Source organism: Anser anser (assembly GCF_964211835.1).
Source record: "Anser anser genome assembly, chromosome: 4".
NCBI lineage: Eukaryota > Metazoa > Chordata > Aves > Anseriformes > Anatidae > Anser > Anser anser.
In genome coordinates this window covers 47,728,720-47,741,625 of record NC_139724.1, presented here as the reverse complement: position 1 = coordinate 47,741,625, position 12,906 = coordinate 47,728,720, and the positions used below count along the sequence as shown (strand labels likewise).

The 12,906-nt window shown below is 51.3% G+C and overlaps 1 long non-coding RNA gene across 1 annotated transcript; it reads left to right on the top strand.

Moving 5' to 3' along the window:
* Positions 1-6,954: 6,954 nt before the first annotated feature.
* On the top strand, positions 6,955-10,654 carry LOC310899273. The gene is made up of 3 exons (XR_014584145.1): positions 6,955-7,209; positions 8,633-8,699; positions 8,876-10,654. It is a non-coding gene; the product is annotated as an uncharacterized lncRNA (long non-coding RNA).
* Positions 10,655-12,906: the final 2,252 nt, after the last annotated feature.

Sequence of the window (12,906 nt, the reverse complement as noted above, 5' to 3'; positions counted from 1 at the left end):
GAGGCGGGGGCCGGGGCCGGGCGGGCTCGGCCCGCCTCCCTCACCGCCCCCCCCCGGCCCCGTTGGCCACCCGCAGCCCCGACCAGGGCGACCCGGCTCCGCCACAGGCGCCTCCCCGCCTGACGGGGTGCCAGCCCGGCTCGGCCGTGCCGTGCCCTCCCCTCAGCCGCTGCCCTGCCTGGGTTTTCGTCCCGCCGGCTTTCTGAGGCAAGTTTGAGAGCCGCCGAGAGCCGAGCGAGGCGACTGCGACACGCCACGGGGCTTGGAGTCCCCGCGGGCGGTGCAAACTCAGAAGCGAGGCACAGCCGGGGCTCCCCGAGCCTGGCGTGCTGCCCGCCGACAGCCCCCTGAACGCTGGGACCGCAGCCTGTGCGAGCCTGCCGCCCTCTGAGCAGACTGAACCACCAGCCTCCTCACGTTGCGTCTTTTTAAACTATTGTTATTATTTTTAGATCACTACTTCCCTTTGTAGGCACTCATCCTAGCGTTCTTTGCCAGTTCAAAGACCACTCAAGTTCTTTTTTTTCCCCCGAATCAACCAAAGGCTGTTCCAAGTCGTGTTACATCCGTGCGCGTTAACCATTTTCTCGTTTCAGAAACCAGCTCCGATAGACCCAAACTGTTGCTCTGGGACTGCGCACGTGGTAACCACCAAACTGCACCGCTTCACAATAGACTTTGCCATGCTAAATATAGAGCAAGCATTTGGTTTGAAGCATAAGCTGGATCCTTCGCAGTGAACATGAGGCACTGTAGAAAGCGTCACTTTATGCTGCAAGAATATTATCTCTTCAGAGTTTGCCATCTGGGGCCTCAGGTTTTCGCAGGAAGTTCAAATATGCTTTATAATCTTAAAATATTATCTGAAGGATAAAAAGATGCGTGAATTTTCTCTGATGAAAAATTCTAGCCACGAGCTGCATAGACCAAATTATCTCCCAAGTTAAAAATAAATGTCTAGCCTCTAGTTCTTTGTTTCCTGTACGGAGTTTTTGCCACAAGCACTATGTGATGAGTGATTGACAGGATTTCAAATAAAGTTGGTTATTCTTTTGTTCACCATTTTGTTTTAACAGCATCTGATACGAGCGGCTTTAATTTCCAGTGGGCTGCATTCACAGCTATGATGCAGGGAAGCTGAAGGTGCGGGGCTCTCCAGCGCCAGAGAACTCAGGAGACTTCAGGTTTAGGGCTAGGCTGGGCATTCTTCCTCACCATGCATTAAGCTACATTTTTCTAGCCAAGTAATATGTCCTAGAGCTCTCAGATTTACCAAAAATGTGTCTCCTGCCATGATATCAATCATGGGAGCAATAAATCAGTAAGGCTGTCCAACTGTGGCAAGATAAAACATGGGTCAGAGGTGCCCAATGTCTTACAAGAAAATACAAATTTCCTTCAGAATTGGACAGTCTCCTGAAACAAATGGCTTGTGGTGGCACTGGCCACAGGGTGAGCGGTTTACCAAGACAAAAATCCCCCAGACATTACCTTTTTCTTTCCCATCCTCTGCCAAATGAATTATTCAGGAATCAATATGAGTTTGTGACTGGCAGTAAGCTGTCACGTCATTGTGGCTTTTATTAAGTTAATGTTTTATGGGGTTGCAGGAGGCCTGGTACGCAGGGAACACAGATGGGACAGGGGGGAATTAGCCTCTTCAGACGTGTAAGAGGGGTGCTGCAGCCAAGTGCGCCTGGCCTGCGTTTCAGGGCTGCTGGGAGCACACCCGAGCGTGACCGTGACCTCGAGCTGCGTCCCTATTAGAGAAGCACATCGTACTGCAAGCTTCTGTGACAGGACCTCTGCTTTACTGCGGGTATAAAGGCTGGCACACGGCTTGGGAGAATCCAGCTGGCTTGCTGGGTGAGAAAAACTTGCAGTGTGGTGGACTGATATTTGTTATCCTCATGGAGCCTCCATCTCTGAGTCGACATCTTTCTTGTTCATGCATGACAAAATACAAGAAGAATCCTATGTCAGTCACGGCAACGATAAGCTGGCAAAGTTGATATCTCTAACATCCATCTTCTCCTTGTCACTTCTAACAAACAGGTTTCCCACGCTGAATTGATTGTTGGAACGACAGGACTCTGCACAGAATTCTAAAGTCTTTTCTTGCTAAAATGGATCACAACACAGTTCCACTACTGTGAGATCAAACAAGTATTTTTTGTTTCCCTGCTGCAGACGTAGGAACAACCTTGGTCTTTAAATGAGTACGATTCCCTACAGAAAGAGTGACATGAGGAATGCAGAGACTGGTAGGGGACACAAGCAGGCAGAGGGCCCGAACTAACCAAAAAGATGTTCCATGCCAAACAGTGTTACACTCGGCAATAAAAAGCGAAAAGAGAGGAGTTAGGGACGCTGACCGTCCTTTGCTTGGGAACTGGCTGGGCATCCCTCTACCCTTGGGAGGTGGTGAGTGGTTGCATTTGCATCATTTGTCTTTGTTTTCTTTTTCTCTTCTTCCAAGTTTCCCTCACGAATTTAATCTGAGCCCACGTTTTCTTGCTTTTGCCCTTCCTCTCTTGTTCCTCCATCCCCTTAGGGGGGAAGGAAGTGAGCAGCGGTGTGGTGTGGCTGCCTACTGGGGCTAATCCACAAGAGGAAGTCAGAATAGCAGGATTGAACAGAGCCTGAGAAAAAAGTGTGAGCTACAGAAGTTACATGTTCCTAGAATCAAGTCCCACCCTGTACTGCACTGGAGCAGCTTTGGGACCAGAACCTTCATCTGCATGAGCACAACCACTTTATTGATGTTTTTAACTGAGACAGTGACCTAACAAGGATCGTGTGCCTCTCACAGGCCTCGCAGGTGAATCAGGCACATGGCCTGCTCCAAAAGGGACCTGAAGCCTCTTCCCTCTGCAAGAGGAACTGGGAAAGCTGCAATCAGAGGTGGCTTGATGGAGATCATCCTCGTGGGCATGGTGCTCTGCCCTGACACGGCCATGTCAGAATGCTGTCTGACATCACACCTGAGCCCCGGTGTGATGTAAGCTGGAAATTTCACCAAAGTCCGTGGACCAACAGTGATTTACATCAGCCGAAGGTCTGGCTCATGAAGTTCTCATGTTTCGGAGCTAGCAAGGCTAAAGGGCAAGTAAGCTGCATTTTACAGTTCCCGTGAATGTTCAAAACACAGAAGATTAAGGGCTGAGCCACCTGTGCTTTGCCAAAGACTCAGCAAAAGCAAAGGCTGCAAATCCGCTACATTTAAGAAAGGCCGAGCAGTGCTGGCCTCTCCCTCTCTCTGCGGATGCCTCGAATCCAGCACGGCATGGTGAGGGTCACAAAAACAAGGCTGAGCTTCAGCCTCCAGACCTGCATGAGCCCGCCCTGAGCCGCGGCAATGTGTGTCACATTATCCAGCTGTTGGAAATTTTACTTTGGCTGCATGTGACCAGCTGCTCGCAGAGAGACTGACCCTGCCAGTCAGAGGTGTGTGACAGCCAGGGTTTGCTCTTTCCCAGTTTCCAAGTGTGTGAATTCCTCTTTTGGTCTGTGGTTTCTGCTGAAGTTGCAGATAAATCATGCCTGTTTTGCTGGAAGGGTTAGATGAGACAGAGATAGGCAGGGAAGCACAGGGTAGTAGCCTGTGGATATTTACATGTCCTTGGCTTTATTTGGATTTATGTGGCCTCCTCGCCCAATCCTCAGAACTCATCAGACCATTGTGTCTCTCCTGCCTCTTTCCCTTCCCCTCCACCACGACAGGAACCCTTAGGGGCTGAGCAAAATCAGCTCGGGTGCTTCACCCCGTCGCATTTCTCACTATGCAAATACTCGGGCAGGGAGCGCAGAGCAGAAAAATGTGGCTGTCCAGACAACTGTTTATATACAGAGCCGCCAGAAAAAACAGGCTCGTGGAGACAGGGCTTCAGCTGGAGCCTCCTGCTGCCGCCTCCGGTGCCAGGGGAGATCCGTGCTGATACCCAGGGAGCTGGATGGGAGTTCAGTCGCATGCCAAGGTGGAGGAGAAGGTGATGTAGCAACAGGGAGAGGTCCCTGATGCTCTGGGCAGCACCAGGAGACCTCTGTACTGACACCAGGCGAGCCACCTGTTTGTTCTGTGCGCTGCTTCTTCCACTTTATTTTTCCTCAGCACTTGCAAACAGGTTCCCCGTGTGTTCTCCCTTACTGTCCACCCACCCACACATTCTCTTTGCCCCACACTGCTTGGGAAGACCTCACGCGAGCCGTGTTTGTGCCGAACCGAGCTTGGCGTGTTTCAGAAGCATTTCCCATGGTGGGAAATAATTCACCATGGGGAGGTGAGCCCAGCGGGAGGGGAGAGGGCCATTGGGCTCTGCTGTAGTCAAGCAGAGGGTTGGTGACCCCGCACACTGCCTTCCTTATAGGCGACAAAGGGTGGGCAGGACTTTGCTGCTCATTAAGCTCAATTCTGGAGCAGGGAATCTCGGCACAACCTCTGTGAGACAGAGCTGCTTTCTGTAGGACACTCAATGACTGCCAAAATTCGATCACAACCTCTGTGAGACAGAGCTGCTTTCTGCAGGACACTCAATGACTGCCAAAATTTGATCTGGGAAAGATTAAACTTGTGTGTGTGTGGCTGCAATTCTGATTAATCAAATATACTTTCTGATGGAGGTCCGGACTTGTCACTCTGCCACGGTCGGGGGCTCTCCCAGGCACTTCGAGCTGCATGAGCTGAAGCGCAGGGGCAACACCGGTGCAAAGCCTTGAGCTCGTAGGAAATGCTGTCCCACCGCGGGCCGACAACATGTCTCATTCTTTGCAAAGCGAAAGAGAAGCCACTGCGAGTCCAGCACTTATACAATCCAGGGTAGTCACAGCGGAGCTGCCTGCTGGAGGATTAGCCAAACAAATTCTTTTTCCCCCATACAGATGTAGCCCAGTGGTCTGTGTGCGTTCTGCACGCTAGTGTATAAATGAATAAATAAAAAGGACAGCATTAAGTAACACAGGAACTCATGTTAGTGCGGTGTTGCATGTATCATCCAGATGGAAAATATCTGTCTAGACAAATCTGGGAATTATGCAAGCTCAGAATTCCTGAATAATCATTCCTTTCCGACATAACGAAACCATTTGCGATACCCACCGAAAGTACACTGAAAAACACAGGAAAAACAACAATAACAACAACTTCAAACTCTGAAAACTAGGAAATCTGAATGTTACCAATACAGTGGATAAGAGACGCTGTACATGTGAGAACAGAGCTCTGCAACTAATATCTGCACATGGGGCCTCTAGCTGCCCAGGTGAGCCAGGGATGGTAATCGGTGCATGTTCCTGGTCTCAGCAAAGGCAGAGAAGCTCTCCTGTTTTTCAGCACGATGCTCTGCTGGCTGTCACTGCACTGGGACACACGGCACCTTTGTTCCCACTACACTCAGGCGAGCAGAGGGACTGAGAAGAAAGATGGAAAGGTGTGTTGTCCTGGTGCAAACCATCACAGAGTAAAAATAAGTCAGCCCTGGCCTGGGAGAGCAAAAAAAAAAAAAAAAAAAAACATGTGATGGAAAACATCAAACTCAGTGCCGGAAGCAGCCGCTGGCTTGGAGCAGCACCAAAGGATCACTTCGGATGGGATTTCAGCACAACTCTAGGGTTGCAGTGACCCTGTTTGGTCTTCTCGGGAAACAACGGCACAGCTGGAGGAGACGGGGAACGAAGCAGGCAGCAGTTCTCCATGAGGAGAGCTGGGTGTATCCCATCAAAGGATGGGATCCTACAGATCCCCGGGTAGGTACCCAAAGGGAGAGAAAAGAAAAGAAAAGAAAAGAAAAAATGAAGTGTCTTGATTCTGTGGCCACCCAATTTGCTATGGTTTTGTCACTTGACGCTAGGGGGAAGGAGCAAGCCCCTTCTGCGGAGCATCCAGACAAGAATGTAACTTTTGTTCTGTTCGGGGTTATCCTGGTTAACAAGTGACTGGTGTTTATCTAGCCTGACCTCTTCGGGGCTGAAGAGGAGAAAGAGAACATGAATGAACACTGTCAAGTCAATGTTCCCTTCTAGGGCCTAGGGAGAGAAAGGGAAAATAACAACTGGGAGGATAAATGATGGAAGAACTGCTTATACTGCTGTTTCAGGGAGGGGGTTGTGTAAATATTTGTGCAAAGACAGCTTTGCAGGGCTCGCAGGCTGCAGCAGAGCTCCCCCTGACACCGTGCGCGAGCCACCGTCGGACCAACAGCCTGAAAAAGCAGATGTGCCAATTTCCTGTGCTTGATGATGATGGCTCCTAATTACGCCAGAGCTGTGGCAATGTCCTCTCTTATGTATGACTCCTAATTTTGTTTCGTGAAGTCATCTGTGCAACGCTCTTCCGGCATGCAATCACCGTCGAGCTGCAGTCACGGAGAGCCCTGTGCTGAGCACCAGCGGCGGGCAGCGCCAAGCAGCCCGCACGCAGAAACCCTTCGCCCACCACCCACATTTGGGAAATTCAGCCCTGTGCGAGCACTGTGTGCTGCCAGAGTCCTGTGTGTCTCCTCAAAAACATGGGCCAGTGCAGGTGAGCTGATGCCAGACCCATAGCAGGGGCACGCTGCACTTGCAAGCGATGCTTTGCAGGTCGGTGTTGTAACACGGCGTGCCAAAACACCCTGTGCAAGCAGGGTCTTTGAAAGGGTTGGAAGGGACTTTCTGATTTTATTTTTTTTTCTCACATGCAGTTTTACGAAAGCATCTTGCATTTGTTTGGCATTACGTTTTTTTTTTTTTTTTCTTTCATGATTTCTCCCCTTCCTGCCCCCTGCAGCCCCTTGTAGGGTTTGCTCATTTGTCTTTTCATCCAGAGCCTGCTGTCCTTGCATGGAGGTCCCTTCTCTCGCTTGCTGCTGGGGACACCTGCAGCCTGTAACAGCTGCTGGCTGTTGCCTGGTTGCAGGTCTGTCGTTATAAGGGTCCAAATGTGAGCACCTGGGTGTCATCACTGGGGTGTGCTGCAGGTAGGGGGAGAGAGCCATGCTCCTGGAGCTCAGCTGGTGGTGGCATTGGCTGCCCCTGCAGCAGGGGGAGAGGCTGCTGCTGGAGCGACTCAGGCTACCCCGAGGAAGACCTTGTGTGGGATGGATGTGACACTGTGGTGGTCGAGGCAATGGGGAGAGAGCTGCAGGAGGAGGAGGTTGGGCTGTGTAGCACCTGGAGGAGCAAACAGGGAGGTGCTGGACCTTTTGTGGAGATTTTATGGAACGCTGCTTGTAGGTAAGAGCTGGCATCCCATGGAACAGGAGAGGAGGGGTGGTGGCTCCAGCCTGGGCTCCTTCCCTATTCTCTGATGCAGGTCTCCAGACTGCTTGCCCTGCCCTGATAGCAAGCAGGAGGAAAAGCGCCATGGCATGAAGCTCTGGAGTGGCTGGTTGCTGTGGGGACAGGACAGTGGCTGTGCCATCTGCATCCTTGGATGTGTTTGAGGTTTGAGTGGCCCAAGTCCAGAGTTTGGGTCTGAATTTGGCATTTATTGCATTTAGAGCAGGAGGCTTGACTAGCAGTGGTGTAAGGCCTTCTCCTACCTGAATGATTAGGGGAGTTCGGGGCATTTAAAAGTATGGCCGAAGCATGTAATTGTGAACCTGGTCATGGTGCTGCCTGGACTGTTTTCAGGTTAATGAATTTCTTTCAGTGAAACCAGGAGTCTGTTAGCTTGTGTGAAGCTGCAGTCAAACCTTGTAAAGGATGTGCCTGAGGAAAACCAAAGGTTACGAAAGAGGCTGGGGTTTCTACTGTGGTCAGTCTTTCCTTTGCATCCACTGTCAGCAGGCGGCTGGGAAGGAAGCGGGCTTGTGAGGGCCTTTTTCAGCTGGGTCAGGGGCTTTTGCTGTGGGAGCGATGCTGGCTGCTCCTGTGGCAGCTCCCTGGCTGTCAGGAGGAGAAGTGAGTGTTGGTGGTACCCCGCTGGTCTTCAGATGGGAGGGAGATGGTTGGGACTTGTCCTAAGTGGACTTAATTTTTCAGGGCTCTAGACTGCTGTCTCCTCAGCTTTGAGAAAGTCAGATCGGTCAGTATAGTGGGTGGCGTTAATATGCACTGTCCTCTGTAATTGAGGAAGTTGTTTTTTCCTATGACTGTGTAGTTATGATAGATAGGAGTGGAGCAATGCCGCCTGGGAATCCAGATCTCACTTGGAGAGGTCATGCTGGCAGATCAGTGAATACAAGTATTTGCTGTGGGCAGGAAGGGTGGTGTTTCTTCAGCCAGGGATGAGCAGGTGTACCCATCACTTCACTCAGAGCCTTCTGTCTGCCTTCTGGTCATGTTGTTGCTTCTTTTGATCCATATCACTGTATCCCCTGGCCAGGCTGAGAGGTGCCTGTCAGTTTCTGCATGGGAGCAGCTTTCCCTCTTTGTTACGAGACCAGTGTAGCAAAGAACGTTTTTTCATGAATCACCCTGAGACTGGGAGGTGCTTTGGTCCGTGCTGAGGCTGTGCAAACAAGATGGGCTTTAACATGCTTGTAACTCACTTCCTGGGGTGGTGCTGAGTCACAGGGCTCTCACCTGGGCTGTGCACCCAGGTGTAAGCAGAGATGCCTCGCGGCACCGGCGTGCCGTGGTGTGTGTGCCCTGCCCTTGCTGCTTGGGAGCATTGCCTTTTTTTTTCTCCTTGTGTTTCTATTTGCTCATTTAGGCTTTCCTGCTTCTGACCTGGTGAAAACCCTTGGAGGTGTCTGCAGCCCCAGCGATGTGTCATGGTGGTGGGTACTCAGAGGTGCTGGGTGTGCACAGACCTGAAGAAACGGGGGCCTCACACCTGGGGCGGGAGCAGGAGGGTGTTAAGAGTTGAACAGGGTTCACGTGGGATGGGTGGTCTGTTCTGTTGTCTCAGTTGTCCCCTTGTTACACTGACCACAGCGATTTTTACCTGTGTCAGGGAGACCCTGCAGCTTTTGTACACCTGTTTTCAGCATCCGTATTGCTCTTTTATGAAGTTCTGTCATACTAAGCAAAGGCTGAAGCTAAGTGAACAGACCATCAGCTCCGCAGGGTTCGCCTGGGAGAGGCGCATCATGCATCCCCATGGGCTGAAGAGTGGAGGATGGCTTCATCTTGCTGAACTGGACGTGTCCTAGATGCTCGGCACCCGTAGTGAGTTAGTCTTCCTGGGCAATGGGGAAGACTGAGATGTGTTGTACCTGACCAAAAGTGGGTGTCAGCTTTGGGATGGGTTGAAATGCTTCTGCAGACAGCAGACCCTGGCTCATGCTTGGACTGGAGCAAAGCAGGTGCATATGTTTAGTGGAATGCCTGCTGCCAGCACAGTAATGTTCAGCAGCCCAGCTGTGCCATGAGCAGCATGGTGGTGGAGAACTCCCACCTCTACCTTGCACAGCACGCTTCATCCCGATGGATCCTGCATCACATGGCAGATGTGATGCAGAAGGCAGGCTATGAGGGCAGCACAGCTACTCAGAGTGATGTGGCAACTGCTCAGCAGCAGACATTAGCTGTACGTGTCCTTATCTGCAGGAAATAAAGAATATCCCCATGAAGTCATGGCTATAAACCAAACCTTCCTGACATTTCCTCTCATGAACCACAGGGACCTTGATGAACGGAGGGGAAAGACCAGGCTGAGTCCTCCATGAGGAGTCATCACCTTAGTCCCTACCCTGTGAAATATTGCATACATCACATCCTCTCAAAAAAAAAAAAAAATGTTTTTCCCTCCTCTTTCTTCTGAGCCAGGACTGAGTATGTGTGCAGTCCCCCAACTCAACCCATCCTGATGGGGAATCATAGAATATCCCAAGTTGGAAGGGACCCATACGGATCATCAAGTCCAACTCCTGGCACTGCACAGGTCTACCCAAAATTTTCGACCATGTGACTAAGTGCACGGTTCAATCGCCTCTTAAATTCAGACAGGCTTGGTGCAGTGACTACTTCACTGGAGAGTCTGTTCCAGTGTGTCACCACCCTCTTTGTGAAGAACCTATTCCTGATGTCCAGCCTAAAGGTGGAAAGGTGAAGGTGGCAGCTGTGGGAGATGGGCCCTGAATATCTGTGGCTCACTTGGTTGTCTGCCTGGATTCACTTACCTGAAAGGGGTCAGTAGCTAAGGCAATGTCTGCAGCTACTCATGCATTTTCTCTGGGGCATTTTTCCATGTTTGTTTTATCCACCTGCAGTGCAATCCTTGAGGATTTCCTGTGTGTAAAGCAGGCATGCTGAAATCTCCCTATGCATCTCATCAAGTCCCCAGGTTTCCTTGAATAAGACATGTTAAGAAACAGTTTCTCACCTTTTGTGTTGTGGGAATTGAGAGCACTCAGCATCTTGTAGGAAGTGTTTCACATCTTGCAGAAGGAAACAGTTACTGAATGTAGTTCATCAATGCAGAATGCTGTGATGTGATTTAGAAGCTCATTAGAGATCATAATCATAGTGGCAGATGTTGGTCGAGAGTAAGAACCAGCACAATGGAAAATAAGGAGCTGCTTGCCACAAGGTTGATGAAGTTTTGAGGACATTTTCAGAAATACCTGAGTTCATATATGCTGTGCAAGTTGTTCTCCAGGTTTCTAGGTGCATAAATCCCCTGGAAAATAGGATGGAAGCGCTCAAACATCTGAAGTCCTTTTCAAGATATGACTCTTGCTTGTAAGGAGTAAAATTTCAATGAATGCATGCCTAATAAAACCAGCATTAAGCTTTGACATGATGCTGTGGTAAAGGAGTTCTCACCGCATATTCAGTGTGGGTTGCACGCAGTGGGGATGGGGCTTTGCGGGCTGGTGGGATAGCCCTGTGATGGCTGAGCCTGAGCTCCTTCCTTTCACACTTAACTTGGGCGTGGGTTGGGGCAGCTCCTCCACCTTCCCCATAGGCAGCAGGTCATAGCTGTGTTTTGGGGGAACATCCTGAGGCGTGCCACGCACTTGGAGGGAGGAGAGAACCTCTCCAGGGTGGTGTAAAGAAGGCAGTCACACCACAGGGCTGTGCGTGGTGGTTCTGATAAAGGAAACTGAGTAAAGCCATCATCTTTCCCTTGGGAACCTGTCCCTCTCACTAGCTGAGCCATGTGAGTGTTGCAGTCCCTGAAGTGATGTGGTTTTGTGCAGGCTGACATCCGGTGTCACCACGTCCTTCCACATCAGGAAGTGTGGCATCTTCCTCCTCCGTGGTATTTTGGGGGGGGGTGTCTCTGTGTGCTGGGGGCCTGGATGGTTTCCTGGGGAAGCCCAAGTGATGCTGGCACCAGGAGTGACTCGCTTTAAAGCCTAGCTGTATGATTTTGGTAATGGGAGTGTCTTAACAAAGCCTTTCTTGTCAGGATGTGGAGTCACCTGATGAAGGCATGGCCCGATAACAAAAAAAATCTCCTCGCAGAAAATGAGCTCTCGGTTGCTGTGGCGCTGTTCTTGCGAGGCTTTCCATCTGCCGCGCAAACAATATCTGACTGAGCCCAGCAACACTCTGTGCCAGCAGCATCGCTCCTGACAGCTTCCAGCTGTCAAGCAGGCGCGGGCACCCAGGTGCCACGGCGAGCCAAGGAGTGTGCGATAGCAGCCCCGTGGAAGGAAGGAGGGGAGGCACCTGGTGTGAGCCCTGAGCATCCCCAGGCACTGGAGAGGGGAGCTTTGTAGAAAAGAGTACTGAAGAAGCGAGGAGGATGGGTCTGCATGGCCCCATACAGGCACCGAGCCACTGGGGTGAGTTCCTCCTAGTGATGCACCAGGCTCTTTGCTGCGAAACGAGGCTAAAAGCATGTAGGGGATGGCCCATGTGGAGCAGGCTGGGGCTCAGCTCTGTGGCTTGCTGCAGCCCCTCATGGCCCTGACACACCTTTTTGGGAGGTGGAAGCACCCGGGAGCCACTGCGGGGCCCTGAGCGCAGCCAGAGCCTCAAGCTGCTACTGTGGCACAGATGATCTCCATAAACTGTGATGACATTAATCTAATGTATGCGTTCTCCTACAAATGTGAATACCAACAAATACAAATTCTATGCAAATAAGGCGCTCGCGCAGTATGTGCAAATGGCTGAACATCTGAGGACTCAAATATTACGGCAGAAGTTTCTCACAGGGATGCTGGATCCAAAACGTGCCGCTGTGGAGCCCGTCTGCGCTCCCACGGGAGCTTCCAGGTGAGGCGGAGGGGGACGGCACCACCAGGAGCCAGGATGTGGGTGCCCAAGCATCCCATGACTGACCCCAGCAGGGGATGAATATGACCCTGAAGTGAGGCTGGGGCAATGCTGCTACTGGTGAGTGGCATGGGAAGGTGAGGGCCTGAGCACAACCCCCCTGTAAGGGGAGTTTTTGGAGACCCAGTGCTGTGTGGATGTGTCCCACCTCTGAGCCAATGTGGTGGGGATGGGGGTTTACGAGAGGGAACAAGTCTAAGGGGGTTATTCCACGGATGGAGACTTTGCTCCCTTAAAAACAGGCCAGCTCTTGTGATGCTGGCATGGAGATGGCAGAGGAGAGCTCTGAACCACCCTTGAGATGTCTGCCTGTCCGTCAGCCAGGGCTGCTCACCTGGCACACACAGTAGATGCCTGTTTTTGTGTGGCCCCCTTGATAAAACAGGCAGAGCCAACCCGTACCCCTGGATAAGAGTTAAAGCTGGCAGCTCCCAGTGCATTGTGAAATCTTGTTGGATTTGTAGGGACTTTTTGCTACTTTGCACTGGATTTTTCTCCTTTCCTAATCCAGGCATTGCTCAAGTTGTCACAAGAAGTTTTGGTTTACAGCCCATGTACCCCCTGCTGGCTCGCACAGACCAAAAGACAAACAGGTCCCTGCTTCTGCTCGAGGCTGCGTGGAGCGGGCAAGCCCCAAATTCCATTTTGGGGATGGGGAGAGCATGTCCTTGGGGCAGGGGCTTTTCTGTGGGTGGGAAGGGAACAATGAGGCAGCACTGCCAGGGATGCTTCAACCCAAATCCTCCCTTCCCT